This window comes from Belonocnema kinseyi, chromosome 5, assembly GCF_010883055.1.
Source record: "Belonocnema kinseyi isolate 2016_QV_RU_SX_M_011 chromosome 5, B_treatae_v1, whole genome shotgun sequence".
Lineage (NCBI taxonomy): Eukaryota > Metazoa > Arthropoda > Insecta > Hymenoptera > Cynipidae > Belonocnema > Belonocnema kinseyi.
The window spans coordinates 132,447,652-132,468,167 of record NC_046661.1 but is presented as its reverse complement, the minus strand read 5'-3'; the positions used below and the strand labels follow the sequence as shown (position 1 = coordinate 132,468,167).

The following is a 20,516-nucleotide window of genomic DNA, read 5'->3' as shown; positions in this document are numbered from 1 at the left end:
AATTTTTCAGCCAAAGGCATTAGACAAGCAAAATATATGTAAGAACTATTTTCTCAAACATTCTCTATCTATCTCCGATCCGGAAGTATAATAATTTTGAAGCCGGCTGCTACATAATATTTTACGAGTTTGTAATAAAGATTAATATGTAATAAAATCAGTTACTCATAAAAAATGTGTGCATGAGAAAAATCTTTTTTTTAAATTTCATTTGGCAGGATACAATTTGCAGGGAAGTAAATAATTTTTGTTTTAATGTGTTCAAGCGTGTAATTTGAATTTTTCTAATAAATTTTATAACACAATAAAACAGTCAACATTTAAAAACTTATGTAAGCAATAAAAATTGGTTCTTATTTGCTTTCAATCTCTAACAAGTCGTGAGTTTGATAATTTTTTACTTTATTCAGTGGAATATTTCGATTTCTTCTATAGAATTTTATTGCACAATAAAGTTGTTTACTTCTAAAAAGTATAGGCGTTATAGCAAAATTTTCAAATCTATTCCAACGCTATTCAAACGTTTTAGTTTTTTTTTCACTTTTTCACTATATAAGAGACTTGTTTTCAGGTTCTAGTCAAAAGGAGCGAGTGAAAGAAGAAAATTCCCAGCTCTAAAAGGTGCGCTTTCTTTAAATATTGAAACAATTTTAATGTTTACATAAGCCAATAAAAGAAACTGTATGAATTCGATAAGAATTTAGTTTTTGTCAAATGTCCACGATTTGAGACCCCCTGAATCCGAAAAAAAGGCTTTTTACAAATGCGTATGTTTGGCTGGCTGCATGTATGTATGGATGTATGTATGGATATTTGTTTGCGCAATAACTTTTGAAAAAATTATTCTATGAGATTTGCCTTCGGTACACTCGTTTAGTGTCCTCAACTAAAGGTGAAGTTCGTTAGTTAGCCATTTTGGATGAAAAAAAATCAAGAGAAGGAAAGGTTTGATTTTTAAATGCCTTGCAAGATCATCATATGAACTTTTTGAATTTTTTTGAAAAATTAAAAATTAAAATTTTGGCAGCATACACAATATTGGAAAATCCAAAAATTACATTTTTTCATTCAATAATTGTATGGTATTTTAAAGATTCAAGGACAACCGCGTTCTGCATTTTTCCCACAATTGTTTTGGCATATTGTTGACACGCAGGGATACTTTTCAGGCTATTAACCAGTGATGTTGTGACCATGTTCGAAAACGAACATGGTTCGCATCTCGAAGTCAAGAAGAACCATGTCAGGCCTCGAGTGTGCAACAGAAACAATTGTCGAGAATATAAAGTTCCGGTACTTGCAGCACTTCTCATCGTCGGCAATTGACTCAATTTTCCTAGGAGCATTTAGAGAAGCGATATTAAGGTTAATGCCGTAAGACTGACAGATATGGTAATAAAGCACTCTTAGTACCGCATTGTACCTTTGGATGTAGGTCATTCCCGCATGAGTTGGACAACTAGATAGTATGTGAGCGACGCCATTTTAAGGTGGAAATGATGTATACATTTCTGTGGAAGATACCCCGCATCCTTTTATCGAGGAGCTGTTCACAAAATTTTTTCTCTGGTGCTTTCTTAATCCGGGCTTTCAGGAATGAGTACTCAAGATAGATAAGATTTGATGCATTCTGCTCACCCCTAATACTGAAGTTAAGTCCGATTGATTTAGCAGCCTCCTCCGCTGCTGTGTAGAGAAACGCTCCTTAGCCCACTTCTTCGTGCTTCCTCATAATTTAAGAAGAGGGCCTCATCCATTCGCGACTTTCTGTGTTGTACCTAGAATATCCCTGTTGTAAAGACATTCAAGATTCAATATTCCGCGAACACGTTGACGGCGTGAGATGTTGAGTCGCAGAACAGAAGACCTTAGACGCGTACTTTAATTCATGTGCATAACCTTTCGTGTCCCGATCTCAAAGGATCTGAGCTCGTTCTCCGTCCATGGTACGACCTAAACTGAACAGCGTACTACCGGGACGGCAAGCATATTCGTTGCAAATACTTTGTTCCTCGCCGACAGTTCGAAACACCAAATCTGCCGGATGAGACGTTTCTAACTGATTCGGAGAGTATCTTTTTAAAGGTGTCACATCCTTAAAGCGGCGCTGTGGCATTCCCAGGTATGTATAAGAGTCTCCAGCGTAAAGGTGTCGTATAGCGCTTCTATCGACGAGCACAGGGTCTTCATGGATGCTATTAAGTTTTCCTCGCTTTAAATAAACCGTGGCGCATTTGTCTTACCTAAATTCCATTCCAATTGCCTTAATATATCGTTCGACAATCTCTAGAGCTAGATGCAGTTGCTCTTTGTTTTTAGCATAGATCTCAAGATCGTATTGTGCACTCTTCCACCAACCACTCCGAAATTGACTCTTCCGACTTTAAATATGAGGTGAAAATACGGGCCAAATGCTGATGCGCGGAAGGAAACTTCTTCCACCAAAACGTATTGATAGAATCTGGTCCAGGAGCAGAATAGTTCTTCATCCCTTTTAATACTTTCTTCACCTCCTCGGTAGTGATAGATGGACATTCTTCATCAGGTATTATGAGGACACACTTCTTTGAAGCTATTTATATTTTCTAAATGTTTGTCTAGTCTGTGCTGCATTTTGTAGACTTCTCTTCAAAATAATTCGACCTTCACTGTTTTGGGCGGGTGGTAACTGGGTCTTGGTCAGCAGCTTTGACTTGTTAAGTGTGTGATAATGGATCCGGAGTTCGCGCGCCAGCTTTTGAACCTTGGCGGTTAAATTCCTGTCAGATGTAATGTGGTCATTCACACATTGAATTCTGGACGCGTACTGTCTTGCCCACCCTATCTTTATGGCGAGTTGATACATTTGTCTTTTGGTCTTATGATCAGCCGTTGGTATTTAAGCTTTAGAGAAACCTGAGTGTTGATATTTCTCCGGATCATAAAGCATCGCTCTTCCTCTATCGGATTCCTGCCCGTGGTTGGTCTCAATGTCGCCTCTCTTTCTCTGCTTCCGACTTGTTCTAGTTGTGGTATAGTAGCGGATCCACCGCATTGAATCCATCTTCATTGGCTCCCCCAGCCTTGGAATAGTCGGCATTGTTGGCGGACCCATTATTGGGATCCCTGCGCTTTCTGTTGTTAGGAACCGCACTTACTGCAACTATGTTTAGTGTTGTGATTATTTGTTCCACGAGAGGCTAGGGAAATGGATTCGTCCATCCTTTATAGAGCCTCGCATGCAAGGATAAGGCTCCGTACTCTAAGAGGTCGCTCGGTATTCCATAGTCACCATTCTAGACACCTCACCCACTTGCCATACAGCGTTCGGCACGGTTTTCACACCTCCGCTTAGGGGTTGATTCCTTCGGGAACAATCATGCACGATTGTCTGGGACTGCCTATTTATTTCTGTAACCATATTTATCAGAAACTCTTGGTAAAGGGACCCTCTATCCGCAACGCGAGGATGCTTTCGGTGGCTTCGTCATAGGCCCTTCGGTTTTATTCATGAGGAATCAAAACCGAACCCATGGTTTCTGCTGAATATGGTTACCGAAATGAATAAGCAGTACCGGATAATTTTCCAGGGGTGGTCCCGAAAGAATTAACACCCAAGCGAAGGTGTGAAAACCGTGCCCAACGCTGAATGGCACTTGGATAAGGTGTCTAGAACCGTGACTCTGGGATACCGGGGACCTCACAGAATACGCAGCCTTATCCTTAAACGCGGAGCTCTACAAGAATGAATGAACCCCTTTCCCTAGCTTCTCCTGGAAACAAAAATGATAGCCTTGGGAGCCAATGAAGATGGATTCAACGAGATGGATCGGCACACGTCAACACCCAGGTTTTTCTCAAACCTAAAGATCTGGCTGAAATGGATGGCGAGCTTCGTTAACATTTTTCCAAAAATCCTACCTCTTGACTATCAACTATTGTTTTTAATGCAGCGAGAGCTGTGGCGGATAAGAACAATCAACAAAACCAACGGTTCATTTTGAGATCAAAAGACGAATGTATAAACTCGCCATAAAGAGAGGCTGGGCAAGACAGTACGCGCCCCGCATTGTTGAGAGAATACCGATATCATCTGACGCTGAGAGAAGTCTCCAGCGGAGAGAGAGGTGGGTAAGAGTAAATCAAAACTTTCACTCTGACCCATATCGACTCTTCCGAGACCATCCAGTTATTTCTGACCACCCGTTCTAACCATAGGAGGCCGAAGTACTTTGGATATAAGTCTACGAAGTGCAGCATAGACGGGACGAAGACTCAGAGAACATAAATAGCTTTAAGGAGCTGTGTGATGCCTTCATAACACCGAATGACGAATGCCCACCCAGAAGGATGTAGAGAAAACCTGCTCACCGACAGAGGTGTCTACAAAGGTACGGCATCCTATCAGCGTGGCCTATCGATGGCCTGAATTGATTATCAGAAAGCTTTCGATTCGACCTCCCAAAGACATTTGCGCGAAAACTGTAGATCAAAAGTACAAGGTCACTTATTTATTTTACATGGTTGATCTCAAGATCTATGCTTAAAACAAAGAGCAACTATATCTAGCTCCAGAGATTCTTGATCGATATACTAAGCAAATAGGTATGGAATTTGGGTTAGACAAATGCGCCGAGGTTTATGTGAATTTAGGAAAACTTAATAGCATCCCTGAAGACCCTGAGCTCGTCGATAGAAGCGCTATACGACACCTTCGCGCTGGAGAGATTTATGTACACCTATGTGTGCTACAGAGCCGCATTCAGGATGACATCTATAAAGGATACTCACCGAAGAAGATACAAACGTCGCGTCCGCAGATTTGGTCTTCCAAACATTAGGCGAGGAACAAAGTATCTTCAATGAACATGCTTGCCGTCCTGGTAGTACTCTATTAATTTGGGCTGGTTCCATGGGCGAAGAATCAGCTCAGATCCCTTGATATCGGGACATGAAAGGTTATGCGCATGAACAAAAGCATGCGTCTAAGGTCTTCTGTTCCGCGACTATACATCTCACGCTGTCAACGAGTTCGCGGAATATTGAATCTTGATTGTCTTCACAACAGCATTATTCTGGGTGCAGCACATATAACAGGTGATATTTTCTAATATCAGATTTAATTTTTTTTTAACTTTTCAATTACACTGCAAAAATGTTCCGCAAAAATGTGGAGGATCAGTGAATGTCGTGCGAGATAACTTTTGCTTTCCTTAAGTCACCCGGATTGAAGTCTGGTATGGAGGGTTTCATTTTGACATGCCAAGACGGTGTTATTTCCACCTTAACATACCGTCACCTCATTTTGAGCCAAGAAATTCCTGATGGTAGCTGCAGGGCGTGCCATGCACACCCCGAGCATTTTGCTCACATACTATCTAGTTGTCCAACTCATACAGGAACGACCTACATCCAAAGGCACAATGCGGCACTAAGAGTGCTTTATTACCATCTCTGTCACTCTTACGCCATTAACCTTAACATCGCTTCTCTAAATGCCCCTAGGGGAATAGAGATAATTGTCGAGAATGAGAAGTGCCACATATACTAAAAATTTATGTTCTCGACAACTGTTTCTGTTGCACGACTCCCTCGGTTCCAATTCTGCCGACGAATAGAGAGTGGATGTTTGGAATGCTAGGAGAGAGAATGATTTCAAGGTAAAAGAATTGCGAGAAACTACGCATGTAAGTAAACTAGATATTTTATGTGTGCCTGAAACAAGAAAAACGGGATACGAAAGTAAAGACACTGAAAACGGCGTGTTGAAAGGAAGATTTGAAATATGGTCAGAAGTAGATAGTGAATCACATTGTAGGCAAGGATTAGGTTTGATTTTAAATGAAAGAGCGAAGCAGCATCTCGCAGATCATGATTTTGTATCTCCCAGACTGCTTTGGGCTAGAATGAAAATAGGAATCAGAAGATTATTTATCATATAATGCTACGCACTAGATAACAGTGATCCCAGAGAAGTAAAAAACGTTTTCTGGGACACTTTAAACGACACAATAAATATTTGCATCATGGTGCAAGAATAATTCTCCTAAAATATATGAATGAGTGGGTAGGCATCCTAAGTTAGGATACGGAAAAAGTATTTGGTAATTTTGGGGATCAAAGAACAAACTATAACGGAGATAAATTAGTTGGCTTATGCTTAGAAAGGGGTCGGTTCATTAAAAATACTTGGTATAGGCATAAACTGATCTACATGTACACCTTGTTCAAAGGGAATGGCCACAGTATAATTGACTTTGTTGTTGCGGATGAATGACTGAGAGAGTTAGCGCATGGAGGATGTTCCGGGATATCATTGTTAGGTGTGCGATCGAAGTGTGTAGTACAGCGGTTGTAGGAAGAATGTCTGTTGATGCGTGGTAAAATGATAAAATTCATACTGCCCAAAAAGCAAAAAAAAAAACAAGCTTACAGGAGAACTTTCAACATCGCAGTTCTTAGCAATGAGGAAAGAAATAGACGCATAAATGATTACAGACACAAAAAGAGGACACTCAAACGATTGATTAAGGAAATTAAAGATAAAATTAGAGCAGATGAAGAGAAGAAAATACAAAACGACTTTGAAGCAAGCCAGAAATTCCTTTATAAAAAAATTAAGGAAAATAAAAGTACATAAATTGTCAACATAAGAAATAGTAATGGAGAAATGCTATATGATGCTGACGGGAAACTAAAGGCATTCAGAGACTATTATAGGGAACAATTCAGAGATGAAGATATAGGACACCACAACTGCGATGTTGAACACGATGCATTAGACAACTCAATTGAGAAAGTATGTGTGAGTGAGGTTAGGGATATAATTAAGGACTTAAAAAACGGTAAGGCTGCCGGGGTAGACTGTATTAACGCTAAACAGCTTAAACACTGTGGCGACTACATACCACATAGACAGTGTGAATTGATAAATTTATGTTTCGAGATGGGAGGCTTCCCAAACGATTGAAAAAAAAAACGATTATCGCACCATTATACAAAAGAAAGGGTGATAAAAGCAACTGCAATAATTACAGAGAAATCAGCTTATTAAGTATAGTTAGCAGAATATACTCAAAAATACTTATTCCTAAGGTAATAAAAGTGACAGAGGAAAAGAATTGGGAAGAACAAAGTGGTTTTTTGTCAGGAAGGTCATGTACGGATCGAATATTCAGCTTAAGGCAAATCACAGAAAAAAGTTTGGGGTAGGCAGAAAAGTCTTCTGTGCATTTGTTGACATATAAAAAATTTTTGACAAGGTAGATAGAAATAAACTTTGGGAATTCCTAAAAGAGTACTGTTTCGATATTATTCGTAGAGTTAGACAAGGATGCGTTATGGCTTCATGGTTATTTATATTATTTATGGACAAGTGTTTAAGAATGGCTCTTTTCGACGAAGAGGGTGTGGATCTCGAAACAGTAAGAGTATGTGGGTTAGCGTTCGCAGATGATAAGGTTGATATGGCACAGTCCATAGAAGATTTGCAAAGAATGTTGAATAAACTGAATGCAAGCATGCAGAGCATGGGCTTTAAAATTAACGCAAATAAAACCAAAACTATAGTGTTCGAAGGAAAGAGTGAGAAAACACTATGCAATATTGTATTAAATGAGGAGAGAATTGAACCAGTTGATAAGTTCCTGTAGCTTGGTAGCTTATTTACTAGGGACAAAGTGAGTAACGAAATGATTCTTAAAGAATCTCGTGCAGAAGAGACGTTAGTAGACACATGGAAAAGAAATCGGTTTAAGATGGTTCGGGCATGTTGAAAGAATGCTAAACGAACAACTAACAAAACAAGTGTATCAAGGTAAAGTAAGTGGCAGCGTGCCCAGAGGCAGACCGCGGAAGAATGGTTAGAATGCGTTAATGAGACCCTAGTTAGAAGAGACATAAGAAGCCACAGAAACACGAGAGCCTGCATGAAAAAATGCATGGACATAAAAAAGCTAGTATGTCAGGACAGAAAAATATGGTGACAAATAGTTAATAAAAACTGTGTCCGTAGAGTGAATGACGCCTGAAACAAAAGACCTTGGATACTAATAAACCCAAGTGGGCGACCTCACATGGCGGCTTTGTGTGGATCTTCACTTGGGGTGATTGCTAGAGATCCCTTTCTCACATTATTCCCTTCCCCACTGAGTGAGTCACGCCTAACCCGAAAGGGAAATGGCTTAATGGCGTAATAATAAAAGTTAAAAACGGTAAGGCTGCTCAGTAGACCTCATAAGTAAAGTTTAAATAATAGAAATTACATTTAAAATAAGAGAATTAAGTTGATGGAAAGACGACAAAAGTTGCAATAAAATGTTTAGTGACACATTTTTCAAAAAAATCTGTGCACAAAGAGCGAGTGCGTAGCACGATGCAAACACATTATTAAGCGTGAAGCGCTAGATAAATATATTATCGAGCGCGAAGCGCGAGAAGCAACAATCGCGTTCCATCTGTGCGCTCAAACTCGCAAGGTACAGCAGTCTGAAGTTAGCACTGTCTGAATTCGGCCGACACAATATCTCGACCTAGGGCTCGCGACTGTGGGTTCTCTCATTATGCGCTCGATGTTGTATTTATCTCGCGCTTCGCGCTCGATTATGTGTTTTCCTCGCACTACACGCTCGGTTTGTGTATTTTTTGCACATTTTTGCGCAAACATTTTAAAATTAAAACTTAAAAAATTTACTTCTGTAATCTGGTGATTGTGAATTCTCTTTTGTTAAAAGAACTTCGTTCGAGAGTTTGAGTGCACCTAGGGCGCGCGTATGATGTTCTCGCACTTCGCGCTCGGTTTTCGCATTTCTCTAGCATTCGTGCAAAAAATTTTTAAATTAAGGATCAACGGATCGACAACAGTTATTTTGAGATTCTGAACTGTCTTTTGTTAAAATGTTGTTAAAGTGTTGTTAAAATTTTTGATTTTTCACATTTTTAATCTTGTTCGTTACGATTTAAAAAAAAACTGCTAATTAACGTTTTACCCCGTTGACTTTTTTCCATATCACGCTTTGTTTGGCTTGATTTTGGCTGGTTGACGAACTGAATCTTTCTATTTGGTCTCTTAAACTGTGGATGTATCTGAAAAATGTGTTTGGCAAAAAATTCTAATTTTCTCGGGCGATATTGAAAAGTTTAACTCATGCTTTCATTATTTTGATATGAATAATGAGAATAATTTACATTGAAAAAAATGAAGTTTGGATGAATTTTCAAAAGGTGGGATTTTAAAGAACTTAAAACTTAACTTTCAATACAAAAAAAAAGAATTTTTTTATTAAACTTTTGACTGATGAAATCAATTTTCTACAAGGCAGACGAAGTCTATAGAACGTACAAATTTTACACAAACTACACGAATTTTCAACCAAAAAAATCTTTTTTTAAAAATAGTTTAATTCTTACATAAATAAATTAATTCCTAACCAAGCCAAAAAAAATTAAAAAATTAAATCATTGATGTTTCAAGGCAAAAAGACGATTTTTTGACAAACCAGTTGAATTTTGAAATAATTGCATTTGCAAATTTGTATTAGAATTAATTTTTCAAAGTAAAATATCATTTTTATTTTCTCAAACAACAGTTTTTTACTTTTCTAAAAACTTTTAAGGTTCTTAAAAACGCTTTTAAATATTTTTACAAATCTTGTGAAACCCACATTGTGTTCAAAATTTTTAGAAATCTTTTACAATGTTAAATTATTCTTGAATTATTGGCAAAATTACCAGGCTAAGACGGAATACTTCTTTTCCTTCTATACAATTTTATTACATACTAATATTTTTTACTTCTGATAAACGTGCGCTTTATAGAATAGAATGTGCGAAAAATATACGATTTAAAAAAATTCTTCATCTCTTTTAAATTTAATGAGCAATAAAACTGTTCACTTTTAAAAAAATGTACGCGTTATCACAAAATTAAAAAAAATCTATTTCAACACTATTAAAACCTTATAGTAATACTTGTATTAATTTTTCAATATATAAGACAAGTTTTTTCAGTTTCTATTCAAAAGCAGCAAGTGAAAGAGGAAAATTCCCAACTGTAAATGGTGCGCTTTCTTTTAATATTGAAATAATTTTAATTTTAATATAACCGAATTGAAGAAATTGCAAGGATTCGATGATAATTTCAGTGCTTTAGCTTAATATCAAGCAAAAATGAATTAATTTTCGGGAAAATGGTTAAGCTTTAAACCAAATACAATGACTTTCATAAAATAGTTAAATTTTAAACACAAAAACAAACAAAAATATGTAAGTTTTCCAAAAATAATTTTTATTGTTAAACTTTTGACTGATAAAATAAATTTTTTATAAAAAGACTAAGTTTCTACAAAATAAAAATTCTACACGAAATACTCGAATTTTCAAGCGAAAAAGCGAATTTTTTACAAAATAGTTTAATTTGAACCCGCAGAAATGAATTCTAAGCCAAGAAACGCTGAAGCATATTAACCTCCTTTCTTCCTCTCATTTTGAATTTCTCAAATTGCCTCTCGCCTCATTGTTCCGAATTTTCCCCAAACATGCTTGCGTTACTCTCCTTCCCTCTGCCCTTCTCAGTTTTTGTTCAAATCTCTAGGCTCTCTTGATTCGTCTAGTAATCATTTTTTCCCTCCTTACTTCTTCCTTTAATGTGTATCATAGGCAACTCCAGCTAACCCCCAACACCCACCTCAGAAATCGATCATGCATGCTCTCTAATTTCTTATGTTCTTTCCAACCCCAGGTCTTCACTCCATAACACAACACCGCCTCAACCAACACATCAGACAATCAGACCCTCATTCTCCAATCGTCCTCAAACCTTCTCTTTCCTATACCTCAAACTTGGCCCATCACCTTACTCGCATATTCTTCCTCACCTGCAGCTCATTTTCTCCTCCTGCTTCAAACCAAAAACCCGGGTAACAGAACTCCTTCACAACTTCCACTTTTTGTCCGTTCATCTTCCAAACGTAATTTATTTTGCTTTCCCTATTTCTAAAGCACAGCACCCTTGTCTTATCAACGTTCACCATCACATTTTTGCTCCCACATACTCTTTGAAGATTCTTATCATTAGGTTCATCCCCTTCTCATCATCTGCTATCAGAACTACATTGTCCGCTGATGCTAGAGAGTATAGTTTGCTATTACCCAAAACTGTTTCCTCCTTTTTAATTCTTCAAAATAAAATTCTTTAAAATAGAACCTAGATTGTTGAAAATATTCCCAGGAATCTTGTTGTCCATAATTTAGCTTTATGATCACTTTAAGAAAGAGAAAATACTTAAGAATAGTAGTATGATTTCAAAATATTATTAACATAATTAAAAATGAAATAAATTTTCTGTATTTATTTTTGATTTTAAGTTATTGCGTGGATAATAAGACTCAGAGAAGGTATTAATTTTTTACATTTTAGTCTAATTTTTTTTATCTAGTTCAGAGTGTACCGATAATTTTCGAGAAAATCTGAAAATAGTTTTTTCTAAACAAATAAAAATTGCTTAAGCACTTATTAATTGATAAAACATACATAAAGGTTTTTAATCTATACATAAAAAACGATACGTGATAAAATTCACATAGAGAAAAGTAATATTTACGATCATCATACTGCAAGATCGTTGATCCCCCTTTAGCGGGCCGTTTTTGGAATGTTTTAGAAGGGGTTTGGGGTTTGATATGAAAAATAAATGAAAAGGTGATATTCGAAAAAGTATTTTTTAAAATTGAATAAAATTCGCATTCGTTTTATGGGAATATATTTCGCCTAGTTTCATTTTTGTAAAAAGAACGGTTTCGCCCACATATTTTGATTGGAGAAATTCAGGGGTAGGAGGAAACCCTGAACATTATCTGATCAGAAACAAAAAAAAAATTTTTTTTGAAACCTTAGAAGATAAGAAGGTCGGTGAAGTGAAATGAAGCGAGGAAAGTTAAATTAGTTAAAGTGAGGGGAGCGTCAACGAAGTTCGGGAAGGAGAAAAAGGGAGAGAGAAAGTAGAGGAAGTAATGAAAGTCTGAAGCGAAAGTCTAAAAGCAATGAAAAATTAGTCAAAATGATTATAAATGAGGTTGAGTTGAAGAGGGGAAGGGAGGATTGGTGATAGGTAGAAGCTAACGTAAGTAGTCCAAAGGCAGTTTCAAGTGGTGTGGATGAGTGAAGAAATAAGAATAAGGAAAACGAGAGGAAAAGTTGGGGAAATAAGTGGTAGGAAAGCAGTGAAAGTGAGAAAAAGTGAGGAGAGGGAAAATAGGGGAACTGAAGGAAGGAGAAGTGTTGATTGTAGAAGGCAGGTAGGGGAGGGTAATAGGAGAAGTAAATTTCAGCTAGGGAAGTGAGGGATAGAGGATTAGGGGAAATAAGCGGAGGGTAGGGGACGTAGGCAAACGTAGAGGTGGGTGAATGAAGATTGATGTATCTAAATAAAGGAAAGAATAGAAAGGTAAGTTAGAGAAAATTAAGGGAATGAAAGTAGAGGAAGTAAGGAATACGGGCAAGAATAAGGGAAAGTAAGGGAAAGCGAGAAAGTGGAAAGTAGAGGTAGTACCAAGTAGAGAAAGTGAAGGAGTGGAAGAAATTCAATCTTCTGGGTTTAAAATTGATGCGTTTAGTAAATAATTAACTATGTCGTTTCTTAAAAATTGGTCGTTTTAGTGTAGAAGTAGTTTTATTGGTTAAAACTTCGTCTTTTTGGACCGTTAATTAATTACTCGCAGACTGGCGATCGAGTCGGAAAAATCACTAAACGAAATACTAAATTTAAATTAAAATACAAAAATATTAAATTGTTGATACTAAGCTTTTTATTTAAGTTATTTTCTATTTACTTAAAATTTAAGTGTTCTGTTTTTGGTTGAAAGTTTATCTTTTTTAAACAATTTATTTATTTGATTGAAAATTCTTTCTAAGAATAACCAGAGTTAAAAATTCATTTAAAAAGAGTGGGACGATGGTCGTGGGGGCTAAATCGTAGGATTTGGGCCCACTCTGTCGGCTTGCGTGTTCCATTCCCACCTTGCACTCTGGAAGAGCCTCGGCAGCCCATGCGGTGAACACTATTCTAGCAAGAAAATTATTCATCTGCGGGAGTCGTGGGACCGGTGCCTCTAGAAAGAAAGTTTCCTCTAAGTACTTAAAGCTGTTGAGCTTGGTGGTTCGAAACCCACCTTAAACTGCAGGTCCCCCTCACACCACCAAGTAAGCGTGTAGGCGGTGTGTAAAAAAATGGGGAAGAAGGTGCAAGAAAAATGTAAACCCGTAAGGGACAAATTAGAAGCTTTCATTGCATTCTATTCCAAATTAATTCAAGTTCAGAAAAATCATTGTTTGAACAATGCATTATTATTTTAAATAATATTTACTTTAGATAATGTTAGAAGTTTGCTGTTTTTTCTTTAGTTTTTATCTTTCAGTCCACTTTTCAATTAAAATGGAGCAAAAATGAATGCAATTTGTCACACGTAATTGTTTACACAAATTATTCTTATCTATAACTATCTTCTCTTTCAGTAATTCTATGTTGATAGTTGCGGTTTCTTCTAAAATTTTCCCATTTTTCACTTATTGGGATAATGAGTAATTCAAGTTTAAAAAAATGGTTTAAACTATTGTTTATTATTTATAACTACTTTCTCTTAGAGTAATACTAGAATGAGGCGCGTTTTTTTAAATTTAGAGCGTTTCCTTGAGCATTTCCAGCATTTCTTGTTTTGGTGAAAGAAAATAGTTATATTTAACACTTCATCAGTTAAACCGAAATCTACATTTTGTTCGGTTTCTTTTTTTAATTTTTTCAAGCGTTGAATTTCACTTGCAATTTTTCAATAATTCTATATTACCTTCAAAATGGTTTAAAAATTAACAAAAAAAGATTTGAAAAAGGTTTAAAGTCTAAAAAATTGGCTCCGAATTATTTTCGAAATTTTCAGAAACATTTAAAAAGTTTTGGATATGCTTAAAAATTAATATTTATAAATAAAAAATCTTTTGAAATTTTACAGAGATTTGAAGAAAAATTCCTTTTTTTTGTGCTTTTTGAAATTTTTCATACAATATTCGCAATATTTTTTTGCCTTTTAAAACATTAAAAATTTTTTTAAATTTCACGTCACAATCTTTTCGAAATTTAAAATATTTTTTGATTGTTCCGAAATTTTTAAATATTGTTAAGAATTATTCCAATTTTTGATGAAATATTTTAAAAAGCGATAGAACATTGAACAAAAATTTCCCACATTTTTCGACTTTTTAAAAATTATTTTAATAATTAAGCTTTTAATATTGAAATAATGATTTTGAGCTTCGAAAATATCAAAATATTCAAAAAGAGAAATTTGAAGATTTTATTTTCAAGAAAAATTATTTTCATCTCATATGTTCGAGGTAACTAATCAAAATCACTCAAATCCAGCCAATTTATGGGTTTATTAAGTTTAATAAGCTACTTGCAAGGTTGTATAAATTGAACGTTTTAATTAATCTTTAAGAAAACAATTAATAAATTTAAAAAAGGAGTTTGATCTTTAATCATAAATGCATAAATTATTAAAAAATTATTTTCCTAGCAGTTCTCTTACTGCTTATATTTTTAACCAGGCGGATTAAATTTTAATTCAAATGGCATGCGTGTTCAAAAAAAATTTAAGCCAAAAAGTGAATTCTTTACCCAGAATTTGAATTTTCTACCAAAAAAAGAAAAATTGAAAAAATATATGATTTTCTACTAGAAAAGATACAATTTTAAAATAGAATGAAATTTCCTTTAAAAAAAAAACACATTTTCAACCGAATAAAAAAACTTTTTAAACGAAATAGTTACATTTCCAAATAAATAGATGAATTTCCAACAGAAAAGATATAATGTCTATATAACAATTTTGACAAAAAATGGAATGGTTAAATTTTGCGTTAATGAAATTATTTTTCAATAAAAAAATCAAATTTTGATCAAAGAAATCGAATTTCAACCAAACATATTGATAGCCTGCGGAAATGGAATAATTTGTCATTATATACATGCATTTTTACCAAATATTTTAATTTTTCATGGAATTTGCAACGCAATAAAGAAATTTTCTGTCATAATTATTTACCGTCCATGTAAAAAATTCCTACAAATTTCTTCTTAAGGGCATGTCATACTTAGAAAATTGTCAATTTTACCAGTTTTAGATATCCCGGCTTTTTTCTAGAGTAATAAAACCCCCGGTTTTTTTTCCTAGGATAAGAAATATTTTGCCTTCGAAATCTGGGAAATGATAGCGAACATGTTAACGGACGTCCCCACACACTTTGTTTGTGTTTTTTTATCAAAAAATTTTAGATATTGCTAACAATATCAGATCAGCTAAGCCAATTAGCTGGTATTAATATTTTTAAATACTACAATGACTTTTAGTTGTTATAAATTAAAGAAAAGTAGAGAGGCTTCAGAAACATTCATTTTTGCGTTCGTTTTTTCAACAACCCTACTTCACTTCTAACAATATATTTGTACTTTTCAAGAGTAACATATTTAATTGCACATCTCCCCATAACAGCAAACATATTACTCAGGATTTCTTTGCGGATACTTTTCGTTATACTTAGGGTACCTTTTCACGAAGGCCTATTTTGAATTAATCGTGGAATTAATATTTTTTATAGGATTCATTTCTAGCTGTTTTGTTGATTTATGGCAAATTTTATTGGTTGAGAACCTAGAAACGAACTCGATGTTTCAAATTAATTCATCGGTTTATTCAAATTCGATCTCTGTAAAAAGGTACCCTTATTTTAGAAAGTTGAAAATATACTTCAGGTATTTTCTCGAAATGAAGAAAGAAATTCAAAAGGGTTAACACAAGATTCCCGTTTTAATAATTGAATATTATTGATAATGACTTATTTATAAATTTGAGCATAAAGAATTAGTTTATCGACCAAAGACTTGTGACGAAAATTTTCTTGCAAATGAATCAGTGCTCCCAATTTTTGGAACTCTTTGAACTCCGCTTGCTTCGCGGTAGCAATACGATTTTTTACGTTAGGCGTGCGCATTTTAAATTATATAAATATTCAAATGTTATATTTAAAATAAATAATGATTGGGAAATGCTTCAAACGTGATTTATTAATCCTAAAATAGAATTTTTGAGTGACATATAACAAAATATTGTGATTTTATTACAAAACACGTTTTTTATTTTGACTTTAGAAAAAAACAAAATTTTCAATTTATTTTTAGTAACTTTATTGATTTTATTTTAGGTCAAATTGTTGTAAATGAAAAAAATAAAAATTAGAAACTCGACAGAGATAAGATTAATCATTGCGCTAAAAAACATGATTTCTTTCTCTGAATTCGGAATTCATAACGTCTTTTTAATTAAAATAGAATTGAATTTGTATCTGTCTCTTCAAAATCTTATTTTAGGATTAAGAAATTACTGTTAATGCATTTTATAATCATTATTTATTATAAATGTCACATTTGAATATCGACACTATTCAAAATCAACGCGCCAACAGTAACCAATTGTGTTGCTGGCGTGACGCAAGCGCAGTTAAAAAAGTTGCCAAGATTGTGGGGACTGACATGAATAAGCCTTTATATTTACAAGTTTGCTACATAACCTGAAAATGATATTTATCAAGTCATTATATTTATTTAAAGTACGATATTATTTATGATTCAATTATCTTCATTAATTTATGTCCACCAGAGTTCGATTACATGTGTGATTTAAGGTAAATATTGTGTTATTAATTAATCATAATATCGAAGTGGGAAAAACAAAAAATAGGTTCTTTAGGAATAGGCTCAATTACATTTGAGATCCTTCCGAACCCCATGTGTGGTATTATTTAGAGCTCGTTTATCGTTTTGGGTTCATTTTCAGCAAGTAGGGTTCATTTTTGCTGCTGCTCCTTTGGAACCAAAAACGGGTTCCAATGGAAGCTTTAGTTTTTTCTGTGTAAGTTATATTATCTTTCATATAGCAATTAACTGCATGCTGGCCATATTATTTGATATGCCTCTGAATCATTATCGATCTCAATTTGACGCTTTAATGTTTAATTACTATTATGCTAATTCAGCCTGACGCTAATTCTACAAATTAACTAATTTTATGAATCGTATTCACATAGGAATGTTTCGCCTAATATATCAATGGATACATTAAGCATTTGCCATGTTAACGCGAAGTCTCTCTTGCCACATCTTCTAGAATTTAAACCTTTTTCCGGTACATGTTGCTACCTTATAAAAGCTATTTTTGAGTACAAGTTAACTCCCAATATATCTTCTAGCCTCGTTGCAATTGAAAACTATTCGCTCTTTCGAAAAGACAGGGACGAAATAAGGGGTGGTGGAGTTTACCTTGTTCTGCATAGCAGTCTGAGCGTGACTGTGGTTCATGTGAGTCAGGCGGTGGTCACTCACTGCTTTAGAAGTGTCGTAACAAAGTCGATGTTGGAGCCATCTAGCGTATACTCATATCCCTAAGATAAAATAATAGATGACCGTTCAGATAATCGCGATAATACCCAGATACTTTTCAGATAATAGACTTTACAACTAAATAAATTGCAGAAAACAATATAAAAACTAGTAGAAATACATTAATAATTGTCAGAATAATTATTTATGCATTTCCAGTTGTTTTTGGACTGTATTTAGCATGAAAATGTGTTTTTATGAAGAAAGAAGATTATGAAATTATTTTTGAAGAATGTTGCCGGTGAAAACAACCACAACGAACAGTTACCGTGGTTACTGTTGACCTTTTGGGAAATTTTAAACACAGACTAGCGGAGTGAGGTGCGGCAGCGCAATCGCTGCGCCATCTGGCGTATACTCCTAACGGGATGAAAGTATGTTCAGACACTCTCGCCATTGTGAGTGGCCACCGCGTTAAGTGAGTCTAGAGGCTACTTATCCTACAACCTATTTTCTCTTTATTCAAGTTAACTCAACTTCTGATAGTGTTTTATTGGGAATAATTGAATATTCTAATATTACGTCACGTTCGGTCGATAACATCAAAACCTGTAAGGCTACACAACTTGGTGGGCTGCGAAGCATTGTTTAGAAAGGAGTTTGACTAAAATTAATTAATTTCGCCGAAATTAAGTAAAAATCGTGATGTACCTTAGCTTTTAAGAAAGAAAAGCCATTTATTTAATTATTGTTGGCAATCTGGAAATGTTCTATTACGCAATCCATCACGAAAAAATATAATTTGCCGTAATTAATTTTATAACCTCAATTGCCGGCGGCTTAAGTCATAATACTGTTTGATAATTAGTGACTTTGAGTAGTTTCATATCAAGTAAATTTATATCAAAGAGACTTTAAAGGATATAAAAAAGACTTTAAATGGTCTTAGGGCTTCTCAAGAGATTTATAACAATTTCAACAAATTTGAAAGGATTTTAAAAGAATGTAGAAAAATTGAACAACTTTGAAGGAATTTTAAAGATTTTTTTAAAAATCCAAAAAGGTTTAAAGATTTGCAAGACATTTAATCAAATTTTAAGGCAGTCTAAGTGATTTCAAAGAATGTAAAGCGAATTTCTGAAAAGTTATTTAAAAAGATTTTAATGAATTTGAAGAGATTTCAAGGGATGTAATTTTTTTAATATTTTAAGGAATTTAAAAAGCTCAAAGGGTTTGAATTAACTGTACTGAAGTTCGAAAATTGTCAATGATTTTAAAGAATTTGAAGGAATATCAAAACAATTCGGAGTAGTTCAAGGATTTAAAAAAAAACACTTCTGAAAATTCAAGTGATTTTAAGGAATTACCATAGGGACTTGACGGGATTTCATGATTTTTTTTAAAGGCTTTAAAAATAATTCAAAAACATTTCAAGATTTACAATGAATTAAAACAATTTCAAGATAGTTTTAGTAATTTTAAAGACTTTAAAACTATTTAAAAAGTCTAAAAAAAAGTTATTTAAAAAGATTTTAATAAATTTTAAGAGACTTCAAGGGATTACGAAAACTTCAATAATTTAAGGATTTTCAATAGATTTAAAGGAGTCTACAAAAAATTTAAGGATTTTCAGAGATTTAAATTAATTTTAGCCAGTTTTAACATTTTAAGAATGTTGTGAAAGAAGTTGAATGGAGTTCAAAAAAATGCAAAGAACTTTAAGGATTTCCAAGAACTCAAGTAAGTTTAAGGAATTACTAGGGACTTGACAGAATCTTAAAGTTATTAAAAGGTTGTTAAAACAGATGTAATGAATTTTAGGAGATTTCAAGGTATTTAAAGAAATTGATTGATTTAGGGGTTTTCAAGAGATTTTGAGGAGCCTAAGAAAATTTAAAGGATTTTGGATTTAAAAGATTTGAATTAATTTTAGTCAATTTTACAATATTTAAAATTATTTCAGAGAAGTTGAAGTGAGTTCAAAAAAAAGGAGGACTTTCAGGATTTTCAATCAATTTTACGAGATTTCTAAGTATTCAAGTGATTTCAAGGTTTTTGAAAACTTATTTCAAAATATTTTAACTATTTTGTAGAAAAAGTCCTCTTTTCTATGAAAAGTTTAACTACTTTTTTTATTTTTTTTTATTTTAATGTTCATCTCTTTCTTTGAAAATACATTTTTGAAACTGACAATTAATGAATACCATTTTTGGTTAAGAAATCATGTGTTTTGTTAAAAATTCGTCTTTCTTTGTAGAAATTAAATTGTTTTATGGAAAATGTATACTTTTTGATTAAAAATTACATTTTTCGGTTGAATTATCAACTATAAATATTTTTTGGTTGTATAGTCGTTCTGTTGTAAATGCAACTATATTGTTAGAAATTAAAAAAATTTTATTAACAATTAAAATAAAATTGAAATTGACCTTGTTTAGTAAAAATTTAATCTTTCTGGTTGAAAATGTATCATTTTTGGTCAAAAATGCAATTGTTTGGTTACAATATCAACTGTACATATTCTTGGGTTTAAAAGTCGATTATTTCACTAAGAGTTTAAATCCTTTGTAAAAAAAATACGTTCTTTCAACAATGTTTTTTAATTATGGTTGAAACTTTAACTATTTGGTTGAAAGTTTGACTCTTTGATTGAAAACTCATATTTTTCGCTTAAAAAGTTCAACTTTTTGTAGATACCTTGTTTAAAATTAATTTTTTCTGTTAAAAACTATTTATCTTTATCTAAAAATGTAATTATTATATGATTGATTAAAAATTAATCGCTATTTAAATTTTCTCGGTGAAATTAAGAAATTCAACTTCAAACGTTTAAAACTCTAGGTCAATCATTTACAGCTTATTAATATTAAAGTTAATATTAATATCTGTTGAGATATTATTCTAATTATATCATAAATAGTTAATTATATATTATATAAATTCTTTTTACAATGTACCCTCATTATACTTCCTTTTTCAAATTTTCATGTCCTAACTAAAAATTTTAATTACTCTGTAGAATTCCTTGTCCCATATCTGAATTATATTTTTTTTCAAAAAATCTCTGACCCAATTCAGAAATACATACAATTGCTTTGAAAAATTTCCTGTTCC

The 20,516-nt window shown here is 33.6% G+C and overlaps 1 protein-coding gene across 2 annotated transcripts in view; it reads left to right on the top strand.

Moving 5' to 3' along the window:
* The first annotated feature begins 454 nt into the window (after window positions 1-454).
* The window catches only part of LOC117172839, a 47,187-nt gene continuing 27,125 nt past the window's right edge, over window positions 455-20,516 (top strand). For both annotated transcript variants that reach the window (XR_004467065.1, XR_004467066.1), the window contains exon 1: window positions 455-621. The gene's annotated coding sequence lies outside the window, so the exon portion shown is untranslated. The remainder of the gene's footprint in view (window positions 622-20,516) is intronic.